This window comes from Triticum dicoccoides, chromosome 4A, assembly GCF_002162155.2.
Source record: "Triticum dicoccoides isolate Atlit2015 ecotype Zavitan chromosome 4A, WEW_v2.0, whole genome shotgun sequence".
Classification (NCBI taxonomy): Eukaryota; Viridiplantae; Streptophyta; class Magnoliopsida; order Poales; family Poaceae; genus Triticum; species Triticum dicoccoides.
Genome location: NC_041386.1, coordinates 32,344,743 through 32,350,545, shown reverse-complemented (window position 1 = coordinate 32,350,545; position 5,803 = coordinate 32,344,743).

Here is a 5,803-nt window from a genome sequence, read left to right as displayed (position 1 = left end):
TACCCAAAACCAAAGCGGAGTCCGCACATTTGGACAATAACACCGTCTTTTCACTGCCTCTGCCCAATGAACACTCGATCCCCTCCACTGGCAGCGTGTTTGGTTTAATGGAATTAGAGATGGGGAATAAGAGTTGAGGGGTGAGGAGATTAAAAGTCCACTGTTTGATTAGAGGAAATGGGAGTTTAAGTGGGAAGGGGAATGAGAGTTTTTTTCGCGAATACGCAAAGCTTGCGTATCATTTCATTGATAGAAGAAGAGATAATACAAGGTATGAGACAACACATGCACGAACGCAAGACGGCATGACATGATGCCCGGAGTAGAGGGACATGGGGTGCTCAGCCCAAACAAAGAAAAACACCACGACATAACTCTCCAATCCCTAAGAAGCAACTTGAACCTAATGAAGACAACCAACAAATCCTACTCCACCATCGGGGATGCCACGAGTGATCAAGACAACGCCTTCATGAAGGGAACGGCGTCAAGGATGCCGTCGTCGTCCGGTCCAAGAGCTCGGACCTAGGGTTTCCTCTGATGCTCGAGGAAGCCAATTTCCACCTGTCGTGGTTCTAAGACTGACAGTAGAATAGGGGGTAGGAATGTAGAGGCAAGATCCTAGCTATGGAGGAGTTATACACACGAGTTTACGAGTTCAGGCCCTTCTCGGTGAAAGTAACAACCCTACATCTCGGAGCCCAGAGGCGGTCGACTGAATATATGTGTGTGAATTACAGAAAGTGTGAACCACTGTCCCAGAGGAGGGGGGTGGCTTATATAGAGTGCGCCAGGACCCCAGCTCTCCTCCGTTACACAAGGTTCAATGCTCATAAAGGAGGGGCGTTACTGGTAACGTCTGCAGTAAAATGTTGTAAATGCCCATAAAGCTATGGTTTAAGTCCTGACCGTTGCAGAGTGGAGGGTTCCTCATCTTCTGGTGGTCGAGTGTCTTCAAGGTGGTCGAGTGAGCACATCTTCATGGTCGAGTGGATGATGGTTTCTCTTCGACTGCTTCTGATTCTTTGTAGAGATGTCTTTGGAGAGGGTATGTTGGACAGATCCATAACCCTACCCTAAGTACATAGCTTCATCATTAGCCCCCGAATGGATCAGGGTTTAAGTGAGGAAGGAGTTGGGAACACTTCCTACCCATTCTTAGTGCTATGAGTATATCTTGTTCTGGAACAATGAGTTGAGGTGATGACGTCGACTCCTTTCTCAGTCGCCTTGGTCCATTCTTACTTTTTGTCGAGTGAATTTTCACGGTAGAATTCCGAATGATGATGTAGAGGATGTTTGTCTTCAGTCTGACAGGTCGCTCTGCTCTCCGCGGATTTTGCGGGATTCGAATTTTGGGAAACGCTCCAGACGGACGGAACCGAGGTTATCGGGACGGATTAGGCAAGTCTCCTCGATCCCCGCGCCACCTTTTTCGCCACGTACTGCGCGCATGACGGTTGCGGGATTTGTTTAGATCGCCTGGGTCCACCAGCCAGTCACTCGGGTAACGACCTTATAAAAGGCCCTGGACCAGGCCTCTGCCCCGTGCGCTCCCATTCTCTCTTCTTCTTCTCCCGATCTCTCCGCCACGCTCGCTTCCGCTCTCGTTGCCGGACTCTCGCTCAACCCGTTGCCATGGGGAATGAGAAGACGGTGCCGCTGGAGCGCGCGAAGAAGGCGACCGCAAAGGCGAAGGGCAAGCGGACCTGCCGGGGCGGATCCTCGTCGAATCCGGCCTGCGGCCGGGCTGGATCCAGGGCGACTGGATCCGCTCGACAATCACCCAGGACGGGCTTGATGACCTGGTGGAGGGGGGACTGATCCCCCACAAGTCAGCACGACTCGCGGGGAACGAAACCGAGCCGCGGCCAAGGGAGGGTGAGTGTGTTCTTCTTGCCACCCACGTAGATCGCGTATTCTCACTGCCTCCCCATCATTTCTTCCGGGGTTTTTTGAACTTCTTTGGGGCTCAACTTCACCATTTCACTCCAAACACCATAGTCTATCTGACTGCTTTCGTGTCGATGTGTGAAAATTTCTTGGGCTGTCGACCGCACTGGGGTCTTTTCAAACACATCTTCACCTGCCGCTCCCAGTCGGTTAAAAAGGCCAAATCGAGTGACGAGAAGACACAAGTGATCCAGATGTGCGGGGGTCTGGGGATCCAGATGAGGAGTAAGAGTACCTTCCCAGCCATGATCCTTCCCGAGTCGGTCCGGGGCTGGCAGTCGACTTGGTTCTACTACAAGGATCAGCCGACCCCGGGTCAGTCGACTGGACTTCCTCCCTTTTCCTTGGCTCGAGTGGAGAAGCCCGCCCCTTGAAGGTAGTTCCAGAAGAGAAGGCGCGGGTCAAGGTGCTGGTCGAGCGGGTCGTCCAACTTGTCCGCGACGGGGTGACCGGGATGGACCTGCTGGAGGTCTTTCTTGGTCGAAGCATCCAACCGCTTCAGGCGTGTGATCATCCGATGTGGATGTACTCTGGGCTTGAGGATTCCACCCGGAGGATGTCAGCGAGGATACCTTGAAGAAGTGGTTGATGGGATCACCAGCAACAAAGACAACCCTCGGGGGTCTAGGAGGGTGATTCCATTCGACAACTCGCACCAGCCGGAGCAGGTATAATTTTGTTTTATCAGGTATCTTTCCGATTCACCGTGTGATATCTTGTTTATGGTCGACTGAATTTCCTTTGATCATTGTCCTTTCAGGCCCTCATCGACATGTACTCAATGCCCAACGGAGTGCAGGACCAAGACGCCGAGGAAGAAGCGAGCGGGGGCGAGAGTAGCGAGGAGCATTTGGATGCCGAGGAGGACGAGGAGAGCGACGAATCGACTGATGATGAAGAAGTCGAATCGCCTCCTCGCATGGAGAGGAGATCCAAACACGCTCACGACCCGGCGAGCGCTCCGGACTTGGTGGCCGCGCCGATTGGTCAGTCTTTGAAGCGTCCCAGGACATCTTCCCCAACACCGACTGAGAAGGCTCCAAATAAGTCCAAAGTTGTGCCGTCTCCAGCGCCGAAAGTGCCGAAAGCCACCTCCTCCAAACTTTCAAAAGCTTTGCCCAGGATCAAAGTGACCGTTCCTACTATCTCCGGGTAACCATCTGACTTGTCCTTTTTGTTGACTCGATTAACCGAATGTAACCGATTGAATGCGGGTCTTTGCAGTGCTGCTACGTCAGGAACCTCTTCTTTCCAGTACCGGGACGAGGAAATGAAAGATGCGGTAACCTCCAACCCAGGTATAAACTCTTGCGATTTTGTTCTTGATTCTTTGGTTGACTGCGTTCGAGTGGTTCACTTGGGGTCGAATGATCTGCCTTGCAGCTCCCCCCAATGTCATCGATCTTCTAGATGACGATGAAGATGTGGCTCTTAAGCCCAGGAAGAGCAAGAAGGTAGCAGCTGGTAGGATGTCTCGGCAAGAACCCACTACGACACCTCCCGTCCGTCAACCTGAAGACGCGGGCAGGGCCTCTGTGACCTTCGCTGCACCCTTGTCGAGTGAGCACCCCACACCATCGACTGCGCGTGTGATTCCTTCAGTCGTCCAACTCCACACCACGGAGCTCCAAGCCGCCGCACCTGGGTCGACTGCTCACTTTTTCACCAGCTATCCCGTCCCGGACAACCAGTCGGAAGCGGCCGCGGAAGCCATCCGACAGGCTGACATGATGATGGAGCGGGTGAAGACGGTGCATGAGAACAGCCAGGCTGCTTACGACGCCAGTGCTACCCTTCGGGCCAATGTCCAGGTGAATAGACTTTCCGACTGTTTTTGCTCTGTGAGGAAGTGTTACTCGAAAAAATCTTCTTCTACATAATCTGCTGTTGTTTGCGTCGAATTAGAGCACCCACTGGGTGTTTTGTTGTTTTTGGTAGTTTCTATCTTCCACTCGGTCTGGGCGAGTGGGATCTGAACCGGTGGGGGCATGCTAAGTGCACCCACTGGGTGTAGTCCCCGAGACTGCGGTCGACTGGGGTTTGAGTTCTTCTTTCTTTTCTTTTTTACTCCTTAAACTCGACTCAGGCAGGCCGGTCGAGTAGGATCTGAACCGGTGGGGGCACGCCAAGTGCACCCACTGGGTGTAGTCCCCGAGATCGCAGTCGACTGGGGTCTGAACACCTTTTTTTTCTGGTCCGTGCGGACCGGTCGAGTTGAGTCTTAGTCAGCGGGGGCACGCCAAGTGCACCCGCTGGGGGTAGCCCCTGAGACCGCAGTCGACTGTGTGCAGTCGGCTGGGGTATAAGCGAACTTCTTTAGGTTTTATTCACTCGGAAGTAAACAACCTTTGATCTTATCGATTGATCCGTCTTTTGCCTTCTGCAGAAGTCTTGTACTCTTATTTCTAAGTTTGCTGAACTTGAGGAGAAGTAGAGGCAACTCAACCTCGACTTGGAATTAGCCCAGCAGAATCTGAAGAAAGCTCAAGACGAAGCCGCTGGTATGGAAGGTAACTGACAGTCGACTGACTTTCAATATATTTCTTTGATCTCTTCTTTGATTCGATTGTTTCTTTTGCAGAGAAAATGATGTTGGCTCTGGAGAAGAAGGACTCGGACCTCACCGCCGTGCAAAAAGCAGCCCAAGATAAAACTGCTCTCGCAGACCAGAAGCTTGCTTCAATCGGAACGTTGGAAGGAGAGGTGAACAAACTAAAATCTTGTCTTAATGAAGCTAACCGCGAAGTGACCAGTCTGAAGAAGGACAAGGTCGTCCTAAATGAAAAGTTGGAGTCTGCGATCCGCAAGAGGAATGACACGGAAGCTTATTTGAGGACTCTTGCCAAGAAGCTTTATCTCATGCTGGAAGGTATTTCTTTTAATCCGACTGTGTTGATGGTTGCGATCGGATCTTGCTCGGTCGATTGACTAATTTTTAGCTGCGGAATTCTGCCAAGACTTTGAAGAGGAAACTGGAAGGGTCGAGACGGGTCTGGACCCTATCGCTTCTCCAGTCTGCGACGAAACTGCGATGAACGTGCTCCGACTGGAGTCCCGTATCACCAGCGCCACAAGCTACCTCGTGCGCCTGAAGGAGGTAGTCTCTCGAATCGACTCAACGCTTTGGCCGGGGGCGACGCTTCAGAATGACCTGGAATCCCTGATGACTCGACTGAACGAGATCCCTGACCGAGTGCAAGAATTGAATAAATCCTCCGCCCGGTGTGGTGCTGACGTGGCGCTGTCCTTGGTACGAGTCCATTGAAAGGAGGCTCGTGAGGACAAGCTGTCTGCCATCAAAGTCGCTAACACCAAAAATCATGGCTTCCAGTCCTTCATGGAGACTTTCATTGCTGCCGCCACTCGGATCGCTGATGGGATCGACCTGGACTTATTCGTGGAGCCTGCCAGCCCTCCTCCGGCCGAGTGAACAAACTTATGAAACTTGAATCTGCTTTAAATTTGCCTCGGAATGCCGAGTGATTTCTGTAACCGTTGAACTCCTTCGGGCTTGATGCCCGAGTACTTTTGATTTGCTGCTTGGAACTTTTAGGATTTATCTGAATTTGGTTTATCTCCGAATGTGCTTGCGTTTGCCTCCGAAGGTGGCGGCTCCAGTCGACCTGCGCTTCGTCGTCCTTGCGGATAGGGATGGAGCTGACGTTGTACTTGTGTTGTAGCTCCGAAGGAGAAGGTTACAGTCGACCTGCACCTCGTCGTCCTTGCGGATAGGGATGGAGAGGATGTTGTACTTGTGCCGTAGCTCCGAAGGAGAAGGTTGCAGTCGACCTGCACCTCGTCGTCCTTGCGGATAGGGATGGAGCGGACGTTGTACTTGTGCCGTAGCTTC